This window comes from Hypanus sabinus, chromosome 9, assembly GCF_030144855.1.
Source record: "Hypanus sabinus isolate sHypSab1 chromosome 9, sHypSab1.hap1, whole genome shotgun sequence".
NCBI lineage: Eukaryota > Metazoa > Chordata > Chondrichthyes > Myliobatiformes > Dasyatidae > Hypanus > Hypanus sabinus.
In genome coordinates this window covers 129,483,349-129,508,520 of record NC_082714.1, presented here as the reverse complement: position 1 = coordinate 129,508,520, position 25,172 = coordinate 129,483,349, and the positions used below count along the sequence as shown (strand labels likewise).

The 25,172-nt window shown below is 37.9% G+C and overlaps 2 protein-coding genes across 11 annotated transcripts in view; one reads left to right on the top strand and one right to left on the bottom strand.

Moving 5' to 3' along the window:
* Positions 1-25,172, bottom strand: part of fitm2 (fat storage inducing transmembrane protein 2) — a 150,269-nt gene that overhangs the window by 70,927 nt on the left and 54,170 nt on the right. For 6 of the 10 annotated variants that reach the window (XR_009514089.1, XR_009514085.1, XR_009514087.1 and 3 more), the window contains one exon: positions 22,201-22,278. The exons of 3 other annotated variants lie outside the window; for them this stretch is intronic. The gene's annotated coding sequence lies outside the window, so the exon portion shown is untranslated. Of the gene's footprint in view, positions 1-14,421; positions 17,258-22,200; positions 22,279-25,172 lie in introns of those variants that run through there. One more of the 10 variants, XR_009514090.1, reaches the window with a different exon arrangement.
* hnf4a (hepatocyte nuclear factor 4, alpha) overlaps positions 14,260-25,172 on the top strand; it is a 141,574-nt gene continuing 130,661 nt past the window's right edge. Inside the window, exon 1 of the mRNA XM_059980566.1 lies at positions 14,260-14,278. The gene's annotated coding sequence lies outside the window, so the exon portion shown is untranslated. The remainder of the gene's footprint in view (positions 14,279-25,172) is intronic.

Here is a 25,172-nt window from a genome sequence, read left to right as displayed (position 1 = left end):
TTTAAACCCATTTAAAATCTCGAAGCAAAAGCAGTTACATCACATAGATGAAGTTTTTTTTTATTCTGGAATCAAAATGGTCTTAATACTTGTCTTTCTGTCATAGCTGAATTAGTAACATCTTATATAAGTTCTTTACAGTAGAGAAAATGGTTTTGACTGTGAAGTTTATAGTGTCAGTGATATAATAACTGATTTCTGGAAGAGCAAAACATTACACTTAGCTTATTTTATTTATTGGTTAAATTTGGTTAGCACAAAATATCTTAATACTATTGACATCTCTGCTTGAATATATTATTGTGAGTTTTACTATTGGATTTCTCGTTTCCAAATGATATCATATTTATTTAATCATTTGTCTACGCTTAATCACCCAGACACTCAATTTTCAATGCACAACTCTCGCTCAGTAATTTGAAAGTGCGGAAAAGGTTGTTTCTTTTCTGAATGACGCTAGCTGACTTGTGCTGCTTTTTACCACTTAGAATTTTTATAACCACTTAGCTGAACTATTTAAATGAATTAATACAAGTATATAACGTTAATTTATGTCCTAATATTTATGCTCCTGATTTCTCATCGCCATAACCTAGAGGTTAATATTCAATCCCCAAACCAAGCCAGTTCTAGAAGATCTTTGAATGAAGTAACACAGTATTGAAGACCCTAGGTTCATATCCAGCTTTGACTGAGGTCAGGGCTGTGGGAGTAGAAGTTCACCTTGCTTGCCAGCTGCATAAAATTAATTTGCACCAATCTCCATCTAGTTGATGGCATAGAAGCAAAACAATCCAGCTCCTTTACGGGATTGTTGTGCTGGCATATTTGATGCTGAAATAGATGAACAATGTTAAATCGAGTTCCATTCTTCAGCATTGATATCAAATAAATCCCAATTGATAATAAAAAAGTGAATGTAGATTCACATAGAAACTCAGGGGCTCCAATAAAAATTATTGAACAATCATATGTAATCTGTAACTTAGTTACGAAAGGCAATTTCCCCTAATAGTGTCTTTTTAAAACCAGTATAGTTTTTAATTTGTGAGTTTAATACATTTTGAAAAAGGATTCCCTTTATCTCAACTTCTTCTGGCTTCTTCCCCCTTCCTATTCAGTCCTGAAGAAGAGTCTCACTCCAAAATGACCACTGTTTATTCCCATCCAGAACTGTTTCCAGACCTGTTGACTTCCTCCAGTATTTTGTAGGTGTTATTGAAGATTTCCAGCATTTGCAGAATCTCATTTTCCTTTTTAACTAATTCTTTTACAATGAAGTTGATGATGTGGCTTTATTTTAAAGATGGATCACATTCTATTTGTCTATTTTATTCAATAATGTAACTGTTTCAGCTAAGTGCAAAAAGTCAGTGTTGCTAGCCCAGTGGAGGATAACTCTGAGTAAAGGTTCAAGTGAAATTGGGTAATATTATCATTTACCCAGTAATTTAGTTTCAGTGGTGTGAAAATTGCTTTGCTCCATATTCCATGGCAGATGTTTGTACAGAACCTCTTTGAATTTAATAACTTGACTAAGTACAAAAGCATCTCATACACACACACACACACACACACACACACACACACACACACACACACACACACACACACACACACACACACACACACACACACACACACACACGCACACACACACAGAGTGACTAGATGCTGTGGCGGGGACTGAAGAGATGGCATATCATAAGTAGCTTTGCTTCACTTAAATCCAATCTAGAGAAATGCATCCCAGATGCAGCTGGCAATAGAAGTCTTTGTTAGAAGTCAATTTGATCTGGGAAATAATGGCACTACATGGAAAAAGATTTTCTCATGACAAGATAAACATTAACCTCTCTTCTGCAGGAACAGAGTGACATAAAAAACTGAGTCAGTGGTGGGACTCCATGCATGTTCACCGGCTTTGGTGCAGCCATTGGCTCTGATCATGGATCTTGAGGTCAGATCTTCCTCTTCAGATCCTACTATCAATCCCATGGGGAAACCTCATTCTCTGCAAAGCTCTCTACTACTTTATGATAGAAAAGAATGGAATATGATCAGCAACAGTAATCACCCACAGTAAACATTAAATAACAAATCAGAGAATCATAATATCACCTGGTCCATCACATTCCTGACTTTAATCACTATATAAAGAATGTTTCCTCATGTCATTTCTGGTTCTTTTGTCAATCACCTTCATCCCATGTCTCCTCCCAATATGAACAGTTTCTCCTTATCTGTTCTATCTATACCATTTAAGGTTTTAAACACCTCTGTAGGGTCTTCTTAGAAACCTCCCCTGTATCCAACAGTGTCCTTGCTTCTCCATTCTCCATATATAATTAAATTCTCTCATCTATGTAATCACTTTATTCAATCTCTTTTACCCTGCCTAATGGTACCTTTCTCAAAGTTCATGCCTCCAACTTTTCTGTCATCAGAAAATTATGAAATGGTGCCCCATACACCCAGGTCCAAACTACTGATATTTATTAGGAAATACAATGGTCTGAGAACTGATCCCTGAGAATCTGAGTGTATATTTTCATCCAGTCTAAATAACAACTTTGCATTAATAAGTCCCTTTTTCAATTTTCCAGCCATGTTGCTCCAATGCATTTTATTCCATGGGTTCCTGATGATAAATTTATTAAGTGGCACTTTATCAAATGACTTTTGATGTCTTTTATTACATCAACTGTATTTCCCTCATTGACTTCTATACCATAAACATATTAACTGTTTGGTTAAAGCAAATCCATGCTTTCTCTAATTAATCTACACTTGTTCAAGCAATTGCTAATTCTATCGCTAATTTTTGTTTCCCAAACTTTCCCTAATACCAAGGTTAAATTTTTTTTGGTCTCCAATTACTCTGACTGGTCATTGAATATTGACTTTATACCATTTTATGGGGAAAGATGTAAGATCTGTAACTTGTCAGTCTTTATGCACTATTTCTGAAACTGTAGATATTTGGAAGTGTTAGGCCTGGAGATGATGCTAACCAGAAGGTTCTTTGGAAGTCAAGGATAAGGTGAAAATCTTTTGATTGCAGCTATTTCATTATCATGGTACAGGTTAGACAGGGTCTGCCTGTAGCAGCAAGTTAGGCAAGTGAAGAAGTAAATTAAGCACCCGTTCTTTCGGTTTATACTTCAAGCTTTTCTGAGCTGGGTTAGCAAAGAAACCTGCATACAGGTACTGACAAATCACACTTCAGCTTTGCAGACAAATTAACTATGGAAGTATAAAAGCAAATGTACAAGTTACTAAAAGTTTGCAGACAAACAAGTGACTACAAACAGGCCTTGATAGTGTACCTGGTAGGGCTCTGAAAACCTGGCAGATGTGTTTATGGACATTTTCAGTCTCTCACTGCTACAGTCAGAGGTTCCCACTAGCTTCAAAAGTGCGGTAATCATATTAGTGCCCAGGAACTGCATGGTGAGCTGCAGCAATGACCATCTCCCAGTGGCGCTCACATTTACTGTGATAAAGTGATTGGAAGGCTGGCCAGGGCGAGAATCACCCCCTACATAAACAAGGACCAGGACCTGCTGCAATTTTCCGGTCAGCATCATAGGTCTATAGTGGATGCAATCTCACTAGCTCTCCACGCGACCTTGGCTCACCTGGGCAATAGTAATACTTACGTCAAGCTTCTGTGTATTGAATACAGTTCAGCGTTCGACACAATCATGCCCTCAGTTCTAATCAAAAAGCTCTGAAACCTAGGCCTCTGTACCTCCTTCTGCAACTGGATCATCGATTTCCTCTTCCGAGGACCACAGTCTGTGTCGGTTGGAAATACCATCTCCTCCTTAATGACAACCAACACTGGCACACCTCAAGGATGCGTGTTTAGTCCACTGCTCTACTCTACACCCATGACTGTGTGGTTAGTATCAGAACAAACACTATTTATAAATTTGTTGATGACACAAGTGTTGTTGTCAGAATTTCAGATGGTGACAAAGAGGGATACAGTAGTGAGATAGATCAGCTGTCTGAGTGATGTCACAACAACAATCTTGCTCTCAACAACAGTAGGACCAAGGAAGTGATTGTGGACTTCAGGGAGGGTAAGCTGAGGGAACACACATTGAAGGTCCTGCTGAATGGTCTCGGCCTGAGACATTGATTGTACTCTTTTCCGTAGATGCTGCCTGGCCTGTTGAGTTCCTCCAGCATTTTCTGTGTACTGATTGGATTTCCGGCATCTTCAGATTTTCTCTTCTTTGTGATTGGAAGGATCACTGCTCAGGGCTGGAAAGAGCTGCAGAAAGTTGTAAACTCAGCCAAATCTATCATGGACACTAGCCTTCCCAGCACCCAGGACACCTTCAAAAGGTGATGCCTCAAAAAAGCAGCAACATTAAGGACTCCCATTACCCAGGATGTGCCCTCTTCTTATTGCTCCATCGAGGGAGGAGGTACAAGAACCTTAGGACATGCACTCAGTGTTTCAGGAACAGCTTCTTCACCTCCGCCATCAGATGTCAGAATGGACAATGAACCCGTGAACACTATCTTAGTATCTTTTTTCCTCTTTTTCTGCACTGCTTATTTATTTTTATATATTTTTTTATTGTAAATTATAGTTTTTATTACTTTGTATTACAATGTACTGCTGCTGCAAGACAACAAATTTCACGACATACGTGAATGATATTAAACCTTATTCTGATTCTGATCCTGATTATCCAAACATAATAGTGGCCATAAGCAAAGCTAAAACTACTGTAAAACAACAATCTGGACCCTAATCCAATAGTGACTATGGGCAGGGCCTCAGCAATATCCTCTCTTACCTCCAATAACAACCTCGGATACATTCCATCGGGACAGGTAATTTATACAGCCTTTCTAGTATCTTCTCTTTGTCATTTGTTAGCCCATACAAAATCTCAACTATATCTCTCTTTTCTGATACTCAAACTCAGCATCTTTCTACTTGATAATGTATCCCTACAGTACTTCACTCTTATGATCTTTTCCCTGCTTATACACCAAGGAGATATGTTTGGAATCCACATACTTACAGCCAGCTTTTTCTCAAACTTTCCCTTTGCTTAGTTTATTTCCTTCTGTGCATCCATTGCTACAAATATCATCAGATCCAGCCAAGAAGGGGTTGGTTGCATAAAAATTGTCACATTCCTCTCACATTCTTGAAAATATAAGGTTTGTCCTGCTCAAAAATTACGATTGTGCTTGAATATGAGGAAGGTTTCAGTGAGGACATCCTTACTGAATCAAGAATGTCTCACATTCAGTTTCTCAATGAGGTTCTGACGGGAGAAATAAGTACTGAAAACCAGGATGTTTATGGATTCCTGCCTGAAGTCATTTGCCACTCTCCTTCCCACTCAGATTTCTTCTCTCTCCCCTCCTCCATCCTTTCCTTCTTTCTCTTCCCCCATCTTCCTTCCTTCTTTCTCCTCCTCCTCCCTCCTACTTTCAGCATCGTCTCCTGCTTCCTGCTTCCTGCTTCTTCACTTAGTTTAATACGATTCCGAGGGAATGTTTACCAGCATCTGGGAACAACTAATCTGTACGCTGTTCTTGAACTCAGGATAAAACTCTTCAATATCTTTCACCCCTTTCCTTGTAGACTAACTTAGAAAGCACCTAACAACTCTATAACTCCACAGTAATGACCTGCAGGTCAACCAAACAACTACAATAAAAGTACTTGGCATGTCCTTTCAATGGCATTAATTGGGTGCATCATATCTGCTGCTCTTCAGCCATTTAGGTTAAAAATAGACAGTCATTGGACATTAGCAAAATTACGGTTCAACATCAACACAGTTGCATAATATCATCAGCTGCCAGCACTAATAACTTGCACACCATTCTTTTTTTAAAAAATTTTTTAAATTGAATTTTCAAATAGGTTACAGAAAGAAAAAAAAATTGTGAACCCTTCCCCCCTCCCCTTAACCCCTCCCCTCTAACATATCCCTATAGAAAAAAAAGAGAAGAAAAAAAAGAAAGAAAGAAAGAAAGAAAGAATGCCTGGATATCGGAAGATCCCCACATGATCCATGTTCATAATAGCTTTAATACGTATATTTAATTCTTTCCCCAGATAACCAATAATTTTATCTTTGGAGCACCTATATATTTATTCCTATCTTTTGTAAATAAAGGTGCCAAATTTTCAGAAATATTTCATATTTATCTCTTAAATTATAAGTAATTTTTTCAAGTGGAATGCAGCTGAAAATTTCATTCTTCCAACAATCTATACTTAAGTATGAATCCGATTTCCAAGTAACTGCAATAGCCTTTTTGGCTACTGCCAATGCAATTTTTATGAACTCTTTCTGATAGTTATTCAATTTTAAATGAGAATCTAAATGAATACAGGAAAAGAAAGAATCTCCTATATTAAAACATTTGATTGATTTATGGAATAAGATAAATGTTGATGATGAGATAAAGAAATCTTTATTAGCAAAGAGACCTTCAATTCAAAATAAACTTATCTCTTTTACAATGGATAATCAACTTTTATATAACTGGTTTCACAAAGGGATTAGATATATAGGAGACTGTTTTGAAGGAGGTATATTAATGTCATTTGACCAATTAAAGAATAAATATAAAATATCAAATAACACTCTTTTCTGTTATTTCCAATTAAGGGCTTATTTTATTTAAGAGATAAACTGGGTCAAACAATGCTATTGCCGAAACCTAATGAAATAGGAACTTTAATTTATAAAGGAAAAATTAAAAAAATATTTCTGGTATGTATAATTTGATTCAAAAACAGGCAATTAAACAAGGAATTCATAAGTCAAGACAAAAATGGGAAACTGATTTGAATATTAAAATTGATGAAACAAGTTGGTCAAGATTACGTCTTGACAGTATGACAAATACAATAAATGCTCGACTAAGATTAGTACAATATAACTTTATACATCAAATATATATTACACCACAAAAAATAAATAGATTAAGCTCAAATTTATCTGATCAATGTTTTCGATGTAATCAAGAAATTGATACTTTTTTACACTCTACTTGGTCTTGTTTTAAAATTCAACCTTTTTGGACAAATTTAAGAGCTTTACTGGAACAATTATTGGAATACAACTTCCACATAATCCAACATTATTTTTACTAGGCGATATTGAAGGGATAAAATAGAAATCCAAATTGAATAAATATCAGGAAGAGTTGCACACCATTCTTGATCCAAAATGAGACCAAAACACTAAAAAGATGTGCATACATCCGACTTCTTTTTAAGGGTATAGACCAATTTAAATTCAGTTGTAAATTAATAATGGACATTATTATGAAATGAAATTTTGCTGGAAATAATTATCACTCAAACTTATCATTTCTTTAGCAATTTTCTTTCCTTTAAATATTTCTGTGTTCATTAGCTTCTTCAGTCAAAGCCATATTGCTAATTGCATCTTTATCTCTTGTAGATCTGGTCTTAGCATAGTCTAAAACATTTATTCTAAGTGGAAAAATGTTCAAGAATCACGTAGACCTGATGCTAATTGATGCGGATGGTTGCAGTACTGGGTTGGAACGGGCACAGTCCGTTTCAGGAAATAAGTTTGTGAACAAATTAATGAGCTGAATGCGTATTCTAGTTCGAAAGGAAAGTTTAGTTTAATAATTATTTCCTAAGGCAAAGTTACCAATTATTTTGATTTATTGCAAATTGTTGTGAATTTTTGCCTAGAGTGTAGTTCAAGCAGTTTGATTTAATTTGGAAGTGAATTTCAGTCTTTTGGCTAGGCATGATCAGGTTGTTTTCATTGAATAAAAAATATGCTTATTTTGGCTGCAGAAGGGGAAGGAGAAGGGTGTATTAATATAGCTACATTCAGAATTTTTTTCAACTTTTCAAAATAAATTTAATTGACCAATATGACCAGGCAGATAGCTAAAATGTGGATTTAAGAAACAAGATTTGTTTCAGGTTGACTGACTTAATTCTAAACCATAATTCAGGTGCATAACCTTTATTTATTTTTAAAGGAGTGGTTAATCTGCACCAAACTCATGATGTGTGTTCTTATATACCTTTGCACCTACACAATACAGAGTACATAAAGACTGAACAATGAACAAATACCAAGGACTATCCTTGCAATGAGTAACAGCTTTACGCTTGTTGATAATGATAATGAATCTCTGGTGGTAGAGCAGGGGTTACAGCAAAGGAACATTTTCCTTTATGTCACTGATGTATATCACTGGACATTTTCATGAAGTCCAATAGGAGAATGCAGACTTCTGCCAGTTTTCCTGTACTCGGGCTGGGAAATACGTTCACTGAGCTTGCGCCAGCTGAAGCTGGCACAATGCCAACAAGCCCATTGATTTCAATGGAGAGAAACGGCTTCAGGCATAAGGTTAATAAAGGTAATTTCTTTTTTATTGATATAATTGAGTTGATTTTAATGTTTACGGTTATTTTAATTGTAAAGTGGTCCTTTTATGTTGTTAAAGAAATAAATGAATAGTTTCAAATCTGTAGCTGTATTTTAAATTTTAATAGCTTTTGGGTAATTTTGAATGTTTGTGGAATACTCAGTTTAAATACCAGCTTTGGCAGCACCCAGCAAACTGTTCTGCAAAAGAGCGAGTGCTTAAGGAATGAGCTCAGCTGGTTTGCCAGTCAACAGAAGATCGAGTCCATTGATAACAACGTGCATGTATCAAAGTTGCCAGATTATTTACAAGGTGTTTAAGTAACACATTTGATTTCGTTATTTCTAGAAGTTAATGTTGGTTGATAGATGAATAGTTACACAACTTAGAATCAGAAAATAACTGATAACTGTTTTGCAATAGGTGGAATTAGAAAATAACTAAAGCCATTTCATAGCACTTTGAAACTTGTCATTAGCTGCAATGGGGTTGCTTGTATTCTCTGCATCTCTGGCTCTCTCTGATTTTCAGAACTGGTGATTTATTAATAATATTCATTCTCATTCATGTGAAAATTATTATTATGTATGACACCCAGGAGAGAAAATCTTGGATTTCTATCTGAGATATTATATCCTTTTATAAGCATCCCAATAGTATCTTGCCACTGCTTACTATTCTAATGTCATAGTATCATAGTCATACAGCTCAGATGTGTCCGTATTGATGATCAACACACATTGGCACTAATCCTATTTTAATTCTCCCCACTTTCCCAACAACACCCTTTATCTTAACTACCCACCTACATTCTAGCAGCGTAATACAGTGGCCAATTAATCTACCAACCTGAATAATTTTGCACTGTGGAAGGAAACCCCAGCACTGTGGGAAACCTTCTCAGTCACAGGAAGAACATGCAAACTCTGTACAGTAAACACAGGAGGTCAGGACTGAATGGGGATTGCTGAAACAATAAGCCAGCAACACTACCAGCTGCATCACTGCTGTCCTATCGAATAACAGTATCCTGTATGGATATGCTAGATACAAACAAAACGTTAAGGTTTTTCTGTGCTGGTGTACATATCATTTTAAGACAGGGTAGCAATAGTTATGTTGCTACTATTGCTATGAATAGTAGCAATATTCTTGCACTGAAAATTAACTTTTATAGATCTAATAGTTGCAGTCCTTCAGATTTTAGTCATTGATAAAGATATTTTAAAATAATCTTTTTCTTTCCTTTATCTTTTCTAGCCTTATTTCTTTCCCTCTCATGGTTTTGCCTTGTGTACATGATTGATCTATTTGAGACTTTATTTTTCAATTATTCTATCAATTCAGTCTGTTTGGTTAAAGAAATGTACAGTGGCTAGTACCATTCAAACTGGGCACAAATGGTCTGCAGGCGATAGAATGTCATTTGATTGACATGAAATTGCAGAACAAAACACTGAAAAAATCAGTGGGCAAGTGGAACATCAACATCAACGGTGCTGTTCTTTTGCCACTCATAAGATTTAGAAGGTATAAGGAACCTTGGTTTTCAAGAGATATTCAGGCCCTGGTTAAGGAAAAGCAGGGAGGTGGGTAGCTGGTATAGGCAGGCAAGAATGAATGAGGAGATTATCAATGTTCCCTCCAAAGTGTGTGTGCATGTATTTAAGCATCTTTTACTACTAGTGCACAACGGAATTTAAACAGCGTATAAGAGGTTGTCACCCTCTACCTCACATTAAGTATGTTTCAAGATCGTACACAATCACATTTCCTTTTCTGGTTTCTGATGTGGATGGTTTTGACAATGTGGAGTTTGTGATGATTTGTCTGCAGGTTTTAGAACTGGCTTATTTATACTGTTTTTTTATTGAAGAAATTATATAATGTGCATATGTCATTGTCACTGGACAAAAAATGGAACAGCACAAGATTCCTGTGAACACTGGTCATTAAAAATTAGAGGGAACATTGGTGCTTATGGAGTATAAGAAATACAAGATGACACTTAAGAAAGAAATCAGGAGGGCTAAAAGAAAGTATGACATTGCCCAGACAGACAAGGTGAAGGAGAATCCTAAGGGATTCTACAGATTTGTTAAGACCAAAATAATTGCAAGGGATAAAATTGGTCCTCTGGAAGATCAGAATGGTAATCTGCATGTGGAGCCTAAAACAGATGGGAGAGTTCTTAAGTTTATTTTTTGTACCTGTATTTACTCAGGAAATGGACATGGAGTCTATTGAAGTGAGGCAAAGTGGCATCAACTTCATGGACCTTATACACATTATAGAGAAGGAGGAGTTTGCTGTTCTGAGGCAAAATAGGGTGGATAAATCCGTAGGGCCTGAGAAGGTGTTCCCTCAGATCCTGTGGGAGGCATGTGCAGAAATTGTTGGGACCCTAGCAAAAAAATTTAAATCATCCTTAATGATAGTGAGGTATTGGAGGATTAGAAGATGGCCGTTGTTGTTTAAGAAAGTCTCTAAACATAATCCAGGAATTTATAGGCCAGTGTGCGTGACATCTGTGGTGGGGAAGTTATTGAAAGGTATTCTAAGGGACCGGACATGGACTGATTGAAGATAGTCGGCATGGCTTCATGTGTGATAAGTTGTGTCTAATCAACCTTATAGAGTTTTTTGAGGAAGTTACTAGGAAAGTTGATGAAGGCAAGGCAGTGGGTGTTGTCTACATAGACTTTAGCAAGGCCTTTGACAAGGTCCCACATGGGAAACTAGTCTAGAAAATTCAGTCGGTTGGCATTCAAGTGAGGTAGTAAATTGGATTAGAACTTGGCTTTGTGGCAGAAGCCAGAGAGCGGTAGAAAATGGTTAGCTCTCCAACTGGAGGCCTGTGACTATTGATGAGCTGCAGGAATTAATGTTGGGTCCATTGTTGTTTGTCATCCGTATCAATGATCTGGATGACAAATCCAGAGCAGCAAATTTGCAGATGACACTAAGATTGGGGGTGCAGTGGACCGCGAGGAAGGCTATCAGTGGGATCTGGACCAGCTGGAAAAATGGGCTGAAAAATGGCAGATGGAGTTTAATGCAGAAAAGTGTGAGTTGCTGCACTTCAGTAGGACCAACCAGGGTAGGTCTTACACAGTGAGGACACTGAGGAGTGTGGGAGAACAAAGTAATCTGGGAATACAGGTCCATAATTCATTGAAAGTGGCATCACAGGTAGATAGAGACATAAAGAAAGCTCTTGGCACATTGGCCTCCATTAATCAAAGTACTGAGTGCAGGAGACAGGCTGTTATGTTGAAGTTGTATAAGATGTTAGTGAGACCTAATTTGGAGTATTGTGTGCAGTTTTGTCACCTACCTACAGGGAAGATGTTAATAAGGTTAAAAGAGTGCGGAGAAAATTTACAAGGATGTTGCCGGGTCTGGAGGACCTGATTTACAAGGAAAGATTGAATAGGTTAGGATATTGTTCCTTGAAACAATGAAGCTTGAGAGGAAATTTGATAGAGGTATACAAAATTGAGATGGGTGTAAATAGGATAAATGCATGCAGGCTTTTTCCATTGAAATTGGGTGGGACTAAAACCAGAGGTCATGGGTTAAGGGTGAAATGTGAAAGTTTAAGTAGAACATGAGAGGAAACTTCCTCGCTCAGAGTTTTGTAAGCATCTGTAATGATCTGCCAGCACAACTGATGTATGTAAGCACAATTTCAGCATTTAAGAGAAGCTTGGATAGGTGCATGGATGGTTGAAATATGGAAGGCTGGTCCTGGTTCAGCTCGACGGGAGTGAGCACTTTAAATGGGTTGGCATGAACTAGATGGGCTGAAAGGGCCTGTTCCTATGCTGTAATTTTTGTATGACTCTATGACCTTACGAATTTGGACAATGAGCTGGGTTGGGCCTGTCAGCAATTCACTAACAGGTTGGAATGGTGTGCTGATAGAAGACAGAACATACAAAATTGCTTCAACTGTGGCCCTTTTAACTGCTTCACCTTTTAAAAGAGCATTCTTTGATGTCAAAATCCTTAGATTTCAATCAGATTTCTACCTATTACTCTAAAATCCAGTGAATGCACATTAATCCTGCTGTTCAAAAAATAAGTCTGTGAACATAAGAACAGAAGCAATAGGAACAGGAGTAGACCATCTTTCCCATCGAGCCTGCTCTACCATTCAATAAGGTCATGGCTGATCTGGCCATAGCCTCATCTCCCCAGCTTCCTGCCTTCTCCCATAACCCTTAATTACCCTACTATGCAAAAAACCTTCACATTAGTATATTCTTCATTAGACAAGCATAGAACATAGAACAGTACCATACAAGAACAGGTCTTTTGGGTCATTGTGCCTGTATTGACAATGTTACTAATCTGAACTAGTCCCATCTGCCTGCACATGGTTCATATCCCTCTATATGCCATATTTACTTCAAAATATTACCAAGAGTACACATACTGATGCAGAGGTTTTACCTGAGATGTTGCCAATTCCTTTATCACCACAGATTCAGCTCAACAGATCAACTTGATATTCCTTCGACAGATTGTATGTTTAATATTACAATTGGTTTCCCCATCTATATATTATGAATAGCTTCATGACAAGCACTGATCTCTGTGGTATCCTACAAGCCACTATTTGCAATCCTTAAAAAAGGCTTCATTTGTTCCAAATTTGTTTTGATTTATCAACTAGTTTTTAATCCATGCTAATACATTACCCATAATACCACCTGTTTACACTTTGCACATGTTAGACTTTTTTTGGAAAACACAGCACCACTTTTCTTTCACCTGTTCCACTGGTTATGCTCTGAAAGAACTCCTGTAGGCTTCTCAAACATAATTTCACTAGCAGAAGTCTGTGTTCCTGTAGTTGTTGATATTTCCTAAATGTCCCATTATCTCACCTTGCTCATTAGGCCATAGCCAGTACTAATGCTAGGTCTCTAGTTACCCATTATTCTCTTCCATTTTCCTTTTTTCTACAGTTGCAACCCTCTGAGCAGAAAAAATGTTTCTCTAATCTTCAAACTTCAGGAAAATGATAACCAATACATCAATTACTTCCAAGGCTCAGAGTACCGTAGTATTCAGTAACAGTGATTGTCAGGCCATGAGGATTTATTGCCTTTTAGTCCCATTAGTCCCTTCAGCACTATCTTCTGACAATACTAGTTTTCTTTATTCATGCACCTTCATTAGATCTTTTTGGCTCCTTAACCTTTCTAGAAACTTTCTTATGTTCTCTTCTGTGAAAGGGGAATCACAATAATTATTTAATTGTGCTGACATTTCCAAATTCTCCACTATAAATGCTTCCGTTTCTTGTTGTTGGGAATCTACACTTCACAAGTACTGCTTTTCTTTTTACATATCCGTAGCAAATTCTGGAGTCCACTTTTATGTTCCCCACAAATTTACTCTTATAATCTTGTTCTTTAAAACCTTTTCTTTGTCCTTTATTGTTGAAAACGAAACTTCTTTCAATGCTCAGGTTTGCTACCTTATCTAGCAAACTTACATGCATCCTCTTTGAATCCAACATAAACTTAATTAGTTAGCCATGATTGCATTAATTTCCCTTTTGCAATTTCATGCCAGGAAGGGATGTATAATTCTTGTCATTCCTGCATTTGTTTCATATGATCATTCATAAGTTTAGCTGGTTACTGATAGGTTGAGACCTGGAACAAATATTTTATAGGTTAGGAGGATGAGTTAATGACTGATAGTTTAGGAGAGTGAACTAACTTGTGAACATTTGATAAGATGAGTTACTGGATAATAGGGTACAGAGGTAGCTAGTAGATTGAAGTTATGCTGTCTTGTGCGGATTGAAAAATGACCTGATGATGGAAATTTTGAAAAGGTGAGCTATTCAGTCGCAAATAAATTTTTTCCAGTGAGATTTAAAATGGAAGCTCCATCTAGTGTCCATAAGGAATTTGTTACTTTTTAAATGTTTATACATAGTATCTTCTGGTTATGACAAACAGGTCAGTTGCTTAAAACATGGGCCCAAAATTTCTGTCAGCAGTAACTAAGCTACCTCAACATATTCTGGCATCAGCTTCCACAATGTGTTTGGTGAGGTTCTATGCTACACAGTGTCTCCTCATTGTTAACAGTACCATGCTGGACAGGCTGAAAATATTTCCAGTGACAGAACTGTGTTGGCCACTTGCTTAACTACTCCCATGCTTAGGTGACTGACAAATATTTCTTGGAGTGTTCATGAATGCCCATGTGTGTCTTTGTCAGTTACTTTCTTTCTACCTCATGAGCAAGAGTTTGACACACAGCTGCTGGGCTTCATGTCATGTCCCCATTGAGAAGAGTTGGGCAATTATCAGCCTGCGACCCTCAGGGTGATTGTGGCTTTATATTTCTGCTTGCTTACTTGGAAATCAAGAAGTTCCTAACAAGAAGGGAATTTCCATCGACTCCATGTTGTTAACGGTTGTTTTTTTCCCAAGTGTTGCCTGAGTTTTTCCAGAATGTTATTATTTGCCACATTGTGCTATTTTGCTTTTTGTTCATGTTGTTAAAATCACCTTTTTTCTTCTATTTCAATGTATTAATCAAAGAAAACACTCTGAAAAATTAGTCTTTTTTGATATAGTTCATAGCAAAATTTCCTATAGTACATGACATCTATAAATTTCTTTATTGTTGATTGTTGTATGCACATAGTAATATTGAAACTTACTTCATATTTTTCCCTTAGAATCTTTTTACCATAGCTTTTTCTATCCAGGTCCCATTCTGTTTAATATAGTCACAGACTGGGCAGTTGTATTGAGCTCAGAACACCAAAGCCATGCTCCTGTGGTAATATGTAGCCCTGCCCTCTGGTTAGATGCGACCTGCTTGGTCAGAGTGGCCACTCCTGGTCCAATCAAAGGTGCATTTGTTCATCCTGTACAACGTTGATTATAATTGCTAATTACTGCTAAGAACATCAAGTACTGCAGGACTATCCCATCAGCGATGGAGCTGGACTTTTTATGTACCGTTGTTATATTGTTTCGTGGACTTGTTGGCCTGTGATAATGCACAGTGTGAGTGATTGTCTTGGACACTTTTATTGGGATTGCAAGACCATGTTGAACATTGGGGATCTGGTATATTGAAAGTTCAGTTCATTGTTTCATTGGCGAGATGGTCAGCAGGGGATCTGCTTTGCCTCAGTTGTGGTGAGAATGAGGTCGAAGTCGTGGGTTCGCCTGTTCGAGCAACCAGGGGAGAGGAGAGGCTGAGGCAGAGTGGAGGAGCCCCTGTAGGATGCCAGAATCCATTTTGGGTTGGAGCCTGGTCCCTACTGTTGGTGCTGCTCAGTGTTGCTCTCCAGTGTTTCCTCGGAATCGCTCTTCAGTCTTCACTCCATGTTGCTCTCCAGTGTTTGCTCGGAATCGCTCTTCAGTCTTCACTCCATGTTGCTCTCCAGTGTTTGCTCAGAGACGCTCTTCAGTGTTCACTCCATGTTGCTCTCCAGTGTTTGCTCAGAGATGCTCTTCAGTCTTCACTCCGTGTTGCTCTCCAGTGTTTGCTCAGTGATGCTCTTCAGCCTTCACTCCGTGTTGCTCTCCAGTGTTTGCTCAGTGATGCTCTTCAGTCTTCACTCCGTGTTGCTCTCCAGTGTTTGCTCAGTGATGCTCTTCAGTCTTCACTCCGTGTTGCTCTCCAGTGTTTGCTCAGTGACGCTCTTCAGTGTTCACTCCGTGTTGCTCTCCAGTGTTTGCTCAGAGACGCTCTTCGGTGTTTGCTCAGCAGAACAAACTTGACCAAGACTGCTGTCATGTCACTCAGGGACTTGTATTATTTTTTTGTGATTGGATCTTTTTCTAAAATCGTAACTATTGTGCTCTATGCTGTTGGTAATATGTGTTGATTCTTTGCTCTGGAGGAACATGCTTCATTTGGCTATTTTCACATATGCTTGAACTTGAGGTTAAACATCACAGCTTTATTTTTATGTTCAGAGATAATAGATAAGCAACATTTTATTAGAAATGATTGAATCATACATGTACTCTAAACACTTTTCATCCAGATGTTTAATAAAGACATAGATGCCTTACATGTCTATCATCCTTTTTAATCTAATCCTTAAGATATCAAAACTCTGACAGCCAATTTTGAAGTGATATTGATGTTATAGTATAGGAAAATATTGCAGCAGATTTGCACAGAACAAAATATTTGTGAGTTAAAAACACATAATCAGTCTTTGACATTATAGACTAAGATAAATATTATGAAAACACTGAAACAATTCCCTACAGCTGAATTAAGTCATTTGTTTCACATTCATCTGTAGGATTACCAGTCTTTCATGTTAACAATGAATGTTTTAGTCTGAAGCTCAGTGCAAGCATGTGTGTGTGTGTGTGTGTGTCCTTCTCTCCTAATGAAAAATAAATCATAATCAAGATTCAGAATCATACTAGTTTATTGTCATACACAACAGGTGCAATGAAATCCCGTCCGCTTACAAAGCCCGCAGTATACATGGTAATACCAGGTGCAGCAACACATACAGCACACAGCGCAAAAACAGCAGAATGGTACAAAGGATTGTAATAGCTCAAAAAGAAATGCTACAGTGACAAAAGCTGAAGTAGTAGTATTAGGGATTTGAGATTCCTGCTGCGGCTTGTCAGGAGTTCATTCATTCTCCCCGTGACCATGTGCATATCCTCTGGGTGCTCTGGTTTCCTCCCACAGTCCAAAGACATACTGGTTGGTTGTCTAATTAGTCATTGTAAATGGTCCGGTGATTAGGCTAGGATTAAACCAGGGGGTTGCTGGACAGTGCAGCTTAAAGGGCCAGAAGGATGATTCTGCTCTGTATTTGGATAAATAAATAAATTAAATGTGGCAGCGTCACTGGGAAAGGGATGCAAGAGAGTGTAATTCAAATTATAACAACATGATCTCTGTTTCATTCATGTGAGACAGCAAAGTATGCTCACCGCACTGAAGCAAATCTTTCCAAAGGGTCTGAGGATTGTTCCAGAACCCAAATAATTTAACGTCTACAAACCCAAGTATCGGAACAGTATATGATACAGATGAAACTGAAGGCTCGAAAACATCTTAGTCTCAATATTATATTCACCACTTCTTTTTGTTGAATTAACAATTACCTGGAACTAAATCATTTTGGTTATTTCATGTTTGTGGTTGAAAGCTGCAGTGCTGAATGGAATGAATTCTAAAGTAAAGCAAACCAAAAATGCCTGGAGGAGATGTGGAGTGAATGCTGCCATTATAATACATCTGAAATAAATTACTGATAAGAATGTATCAAACACGTCACGTGAAGTTGTTTTAAATTGCATGAACCCAAATAAGGATGTAGATATAAGAACACAAGGTTCATTGTCCATGTTTGAATTTGTGTAATTGCTACATCCTGTTCCATGGTCTTCCCAATATTATCCAACTTTACTGCAGCTTGGTAATGCCTGCTGTTCTGGATCATCAGACAGAAGTTAGTTGATGGTTAATATGTAGAAAAAGAAATGTGTTGTTGCGGGATTTACCATCATATCCAAATATTAAAATCTAATGTATTGAATATATGTAGACTTAATGCCATTTGCATCATCAAATAAAAAACACAAATGATTGTAAGCTATAAAATGCATAATATATTGCATTTTATCTATGAAACTCTAAATTTCTTGGCTTATTAATCAAATCACAAACTTGCTTAAAAGTCAAAGCTTAAAGTCAATCCATGACACACCTCCACCACTTTGTAACATCGACATTGACACCAAACTTTCAGTTCTCCATCTTACACTAGGTATAAGCCTTTCCTTTCACATACGTTCTTTAGCACTTCATACATTCAGATAAACTTTGACAACTCGCAGGATAAATTAATTCCACACCAACATTTACAGATTAATTTAGCTTTCTGACACATTTGTTTTCCTCAAAGCCTCACAGTTGTGACAGCTGCATTGCATTTACTGATGTCTTGTATGTGTCCCACTAGCTTTCATTCTTTGTATTATTCCCCAGTTCCACTCTTTCTGGTAGCAACTCTTTTTTTAAAAAGCGAGGAGGATCCTCACAGAAATGAAAGTACTAAATGCTAGAAGGTAAGGATCTGTGGAGAGTCCCAGCAAGTTAACTATTTTGAGTGCAGTCATTTTAAGTTTAAGACCTCAAAAACAGTGATATATAGAAGAAGAAAATCTGTACCATAAAAATTAGGCAGGAAGATAATATAATGTAAGCTCTCATATGGATTATCTTAGATATTTAACAGCAGCCTTAAAGTATTAGGGAATGAGAAAGTATCTTTCGAGATAGAAAGTTTGGGAAAGTCTAGACAAGGAGAGAGAAGGAAATCAGGTACAGGAGACATAATTAGAATTTTGTATAAATTGTTTTGTTTAAAGGAGGAGTAATCTGAAGCCAGGCAGAAGAGCTAAAGAAATGTTGTACAGCCCAGCCCAAAGTGGTATAGAAATACAGTCAGAAGTGTTAAGAAATACAATTAAAGTTATTTCAAGATCAGTTTCATACTGCAATCAAACTACAGGTGACACAGATTATGGAAGATGATCAGGAAGGTGTGCAGCTGATGAGGAAGGTGATAGATCTGTGACAAGATGGAATCCCAGAGCTTATTTCATGATAGATAGCAACATTTAAGTTTGATGCAACAACTGTTATGGAGATGTGTTTGCAGGATGATTAGGATCGAGTGCTCAGTATCCTAGGCTGTACCACAATCCATCAGAACAGCACAAAAGGGAAGAAGGCTGAGTAATGCTATTAAAGGAAGGTATAAAAACAGTATTCTGTTAAGACATCGGGGCAGTGGATAGTAACACAAACAAGAGGAAATCTGCAGATGCTGGAAATCAAAAGCAACACACCAGGGTCTCAGCCTGACACGTCAACTGCCTATTCTTTTCCATAGGTACTGCATGGCCTGCTGAGTTCCTCCAGCATTCTTTGTGAGTTACTTGGGTTTCCAGCATCTGCAGATTTTTTTGTCTTTGACAATATTGCAGAACAATTTGAGGGTGAACACCACAGGACCAGAAACACTTCTATCACATAAGAGCAAGTATAACAATATGAATTGTGTCTGAGGTGGACTGAAAAAGTAATCAGTAGATAAACTGTGGCAGATATTCCAACAGCTGGTCCCTGAGGCTCAGCAAGGGTGTACCCCAATTAGAACAAGGGATTTCATGATACTGGACAACAAACAATGTCAAAGGTAATGTTAAATTGAAAAGTTTAGGATCAAACTGTGAAATACCTAAAGCGTCCTAAGGAAGGAGAAAACAAATTTTGAGAGAAGACCTGGATATAGCAACAAAACAACCAGTAAGAGTTTCTATGGATTTATAAATAGGAAGAAGTTGTCTACAGGTTCTCTGGATTATTCCTTCATTCTCCTATCCTGTCCTTTATAGACGCTGGGAAGCCTTTGAAACGTTAGGCAGTAAGTTGCCAGCTTCTAATCCAGTTTGTAGTGACTGTGCTTATGTAACTTGTCTAGATAGATTTTAGGTCAAGGGCACCACCAATACTATCCTCAAAGATGTTGTAGGCATGTACAATGTGACATTGCGTTCTTTCATTTCCAATATAAAAAAATCATGCCGATTCACTCTAGAACACCTGTGCTTCTTCGATGTACATTTATCCTGTGAAAATGCAAGCAAGCACTTTCCCATTTTCTCATATTGTCAGTAAATGAGAATCAAAGAAGCAGAGTCTGGAAGTCTGAAAAAAAGGGAAAATGTTGGCAGCGATCAGTAATTCTCCTTGCAACCACAAGAAAGACGTAGCACCTATCCTTCACCACTTTCCTTCCGACCATCTGGAGACCAATGCAATCCTTTCATATGCACTTTCATCAGTTGTGAGACGATTGAAAACTAAAAGCCTTCAATTTAAGAAGAGTTCAGATTAATAAAATAAGGCTTTCAGAGAGCATCCCTTTAACCAGAGGATGATAAGAAATTCAAACTACCTTCTTCAGGGAGTATGTGAGCTGAATACTATAGAAAAGTTAAAAGGAAAATTGAGAGGCACATAAGGAGATAGAACTGGAGGATAATGAAGACTGAAATATAGCCAGAAGGAGAGAAGGAGATTTTACTAATGTAGTAAAATCCACAGGATATAAACGATAAATGTAACATGTTTCTATGCTTCACAACAGATGTAAATATATAGAATATTCAATATGGTGCTTATTCTTCTGGTCTTACTTAAACAAAGTGATTCATCCGAGATTTCTTGATTTTTGCTGGTGCTTGCATTCCACTGCATTGGCACCTTTCTGGGCATTTAATTACTCTACAGACCTCAATTTATAGGTATGTTTTTTGTCATATATCTGATAATTGATAGCCTCCAAACACATGAATTAGAGCTTGTAGAAAATGGGAAGCATTTAAATTCGATGATCATTAATCAGATTCTCAGTGCATTGTACCATTTACTGAACCATTTCAACCATAGACACCATGCCTGTACCAGACAGAGTGTTTGAACATAGGTGTTGTACTTGCAATTTTCAAAACTTTAATCTGATGTCCTGGGATGCTAGTCATGAATTACATAATATTTTATTATTTGCTTTGTCAAACAGTAGTTTGTTCACACAGATAAACTCCCACTTCTTGTACCACCATTGAATAGAACATGAAATAATCTGGTATAATAGGCCTCAGGCAAACAATTAATCATTTTATAAGGTAACCAACTATTCTGCCTATTTCCTATAAATATGAAACTTCAATAATGCAATTCATAACAGTTACATTAGATCTTTTGGAATTTATTTAATTTTCCTAAGTTTATACTGTATATCAATAAAATTATGTACAGGTATAGAAGCATGATAAAGATGTGCAATTAGTTCCAAAACAGCAATTCCATCATTGTTCATGAGCAAGACTAACTTCTTAACCAAAGTAGTGATTTTAATCCTAGGACTGACTTGCAAATTTTTTTCTGCTCTCTAGTTTTCTCTATGCATTCATTTTTCCCTAATCTTCTGTGGTGAACGACATATACCTCTCTGGACACGCCCCCTGCTGACTGCTCCTGTGGCTCCTCCCACAGACCCCTGTATAAAGGCGATTGAGGCCTGAGCCTGGCCTCTCAGTCTCCAGGATGTAGTATGGTGGTCAACCACTGCTTGCTCCTTCTTCCAGTCAATAAAAGCCGATATCTCGCCTTTACGTCTCAGAGTGAGTTATTGATGGTGCATCATCTTCATAATGCTGGAGAGATCAGGAGGTTTTAAAAAAAAGTGAGGAGTGGAGCCACTTTTCATGAGCCTATACACCTGGAGACCATGCTCTCAGAACAAAGTTGTAGCATGTGAAATCCTTGATGACATTTTCAAAGGAGTCAGTTAGCCAATTAGGAGATCAAACGTGTCTGCATATGCACTCTCCCTGAATTTACCATTAGCTCTGCCCCCTACTGATGATCCTTGGGCACCCTGGTGCAGAAATACCGTGAGTTTATATTGGCTATCACCTCCCATAAGATTCCTTCCTTGGCAGCCCTTCTCCTTTTCTACTCACTTGGATTCACTTATCACCACCTAGCTATTCTGCTTCCCCTCCCCCCTCCTTTTTATTCTGGCATCTTCCCCCAGCCCCTCTCCAGCACTGAAGAAGGTTCTCAGCCTGAAGTGTTGACTGCTTATCCAGTTCCATAGATGCTGCCTGAGCTGCAGAGTTCCTCCAGCTTTGTGTGTGCAGTGCTCTGGATTTCCAGCATTTGTCGAACCTCTTGTGTTTATCTCCTTTGGTATTTCTCTGTGATATGAGGCTGCATTATTTTCTCTTCCATCCTGTTCTGTTCAGCCTGCATCAGAAAGGACATATTAAATTTTGAGGAGAATCCCATGGGTGAGAATGAAGTATAAGAATCAAAGTACTCTTCTGCCAAAATTGCATTCAGATAGTTTTAATTTTGGTATATAGGATCACCTGATCCACTTAGCCGCTCTTTAATGCATACCTTTGACATGCCTTTGTTCCCCATTGTCCCAGCTGAACTCCCAATGTTATCATATCTGACAAACACATGCTAAGGATCATATCATCACTTTTTATGTATACTAATAGGAAACTTTCAGCGGTTAAACTGAGAAACGTTAGCTGGAAAAGTCCTTTATGTACGTTCTAAAGCTGATTTTGTATTGCTTTTTAGTGGGAGGACAATCCCGATGTGATTTTTATGAAATTCACCAAGGACAGCAGTAAAAACAGGTCTTCCCAGGGAACTTATTTCCCAGGAAATAAGTGAATATTTCCGATCAAGTGGTTGAGAGAAAGCCCATGGTCAAGAATTTTCACCCTACTAAACACAAAAGTACCAACTTGCCTGTCCTTTGAAAAGATGATGCCCAGCTATGTGCTTTTAGAATTTGATGTTTTTGTTTCTAATATGTACCTTTTTAAATAGAGTGTAGGTTGCTGTTCTATTCACTTTGTGAAACTGTGGTATTTGAAAAGTACGATGCCAACTAAAACATCTAGCATTTTCAGAGCTTTAGAACAATACGGAAATATGGAGGCAGCCATATGAATATGAATTTTAATTTTTTTCTACATCTTCAGTAGTGGAGTGATTTTTTTTTACTTACTCCTAAACAAGTGTGAGGTAGCGGAGGACTGGACCTCCATTGTAAATCCAGTCAGCCATTGTTCAAGAAAGGCTCTAAGAATATGCTGAGAAATTATAGGCCTGTGAACCTGATGTAAATTGTAGATTAATTATTGGAAGGTATTCGAAGGTACAGGATATATAAGTATTTGGATAGTCAGGGACTGATTAGGGACAGTCAACATGGTATTGTGCATGGTAGGTCATGTCTAGAGTGTTTTGAAAGGTTATGAGAAGGGTTGATGAACAAAAGGTGATGGATGTTATCTACATGATTTTCAGCAAGATCTTTGATGAAGTCCTGCTTGGGAAGCTGGTCCAAAAAGCTAGCATTCAGGATGAATCGAGGAGAAGGGAAACTCTTACCTCAGATATCCACTGTGATGCAGCTATACCCACTCACAGGAAAGGCTTTGGGTGTAATCCTCAAGGGAAAATCAGGAGGTGGACTCCCTAAGGCAGTCCATGTTGAGTTCAATGCTGACTGGCAACTCCTGTGATGCCACTGGTGCCAAACAACATCATTCTTTTCTGTTCATTTGGATTCATCAGCTATATGGACAGGGGGGCCCTGCTGCATGGGCAACAGCTTGGTCTCCATATCAGACTACCCTGGCTTGCACACTGAGTTGTGTTAACAGCGAGGATGCAACACCCTTGGCTGACCTTGACTGACGGAGGGCCTACTCTAAGATCTTGCTGAGGCTAACTGTGGAGTGTTGATTGAAATTCTGGTCAGCTACCTGCATGAAGAATATCAATAAACTTGAAAGAGAGCAGAAAACATTTACAAAGATGGTGCTGGACATTTGGATCTGGTTATGGGGAAAGGTTGAATAGGTTAAGACTTTATTCCCTGGAGCATAGAAGAATGAGGGGAGATCTTATAGAGGTAGACAAAATGATGAGGGGTATAGATGGGGTAAATAAATGCAGGTTTTTCTTCCCCTGAGGTTTGGCAAGACTAGAGCTAGAGTTCATAACTATAAGGTGAAAGTGAAATATTTAAGGGGAACTTCTTCGCTCAGGGGGTGGTGTGAATGTGGAATGAACTGCCAACGGGAGTGACGGATAGAGGTTCAACTGTAACAGTTAAGATAAATTTGGATAGGTGTATGGATGAGAGGGGTTTGGAGGGCTCTGGTCTTTGTGCAGGTAGATGGGGCAAGGCAGAAAAACAAGTCTGAATGGGCTGAAGGGCCTATTTCTGTGCCTTAGTGCTCTATGACTTATTGACTCTGAAACCGGAATTTAATCACTTGTGCATAGGTTTTAAACTTGAAATCTGTCGTGTGTAATATTTGAGTCAGTACGTCAGTAATATTTGAGTAATATTGTAAATACATTGTTTGATTAAGCATTCCTTGCTTATTTAAATAATTAATTACAGGTTATATGTAAAAGTACAGGAATGCCATACGTCATCACACCACTATGTCATAAGTACACACCTCATTAAAAGTATAAGGAAACTAAACATATGCATCCTGGATTCTTCTGTTTTTCTTTCAATTAGTTTGATGTTTTGGAGTTACAACATATTACAAAATCCTCTCCCCTTCTGCAAAACCATGTATACTTAAACTTGCACACAACATTAAGTCTCTCCCATGGATGAGATCTACATGTTCCCTGCCACCTACCTTCTCCACACCCCACTTCACCATCATGACCCAAAGACCCAAGAACATCCAGAGTCGCACTCAATCAGAGACCTCCTGCCTATCGCCAAATAAGGTAGATTGGCAAAGAATGGGAGATTTGATTCCTGCAGGAGATTGAAAAATCACTTGTTTTCTGTAAATCAAAGCTTAGAACAGGAGGAATATTTGTAATTCTTGGGGAAGGAGCTCTTGGCTTTCATTTGCAGATGTGAACCACTTTGTGAATTGCCACCAGGCATTCATTTTGGAATGCACGTACCTCGAACATACCTGATCCACACCAAATTCTTGCCTTTTATGTCAGTGCCACACTAACTTCCACTAATGATAATGGAATTTTGCACCTCAAGTTTCTATTGATCTTTGAGCCTGTAATATGATCCTATCATAACATAAAGGATTTCACTTTGCTATCACCTCTAAATC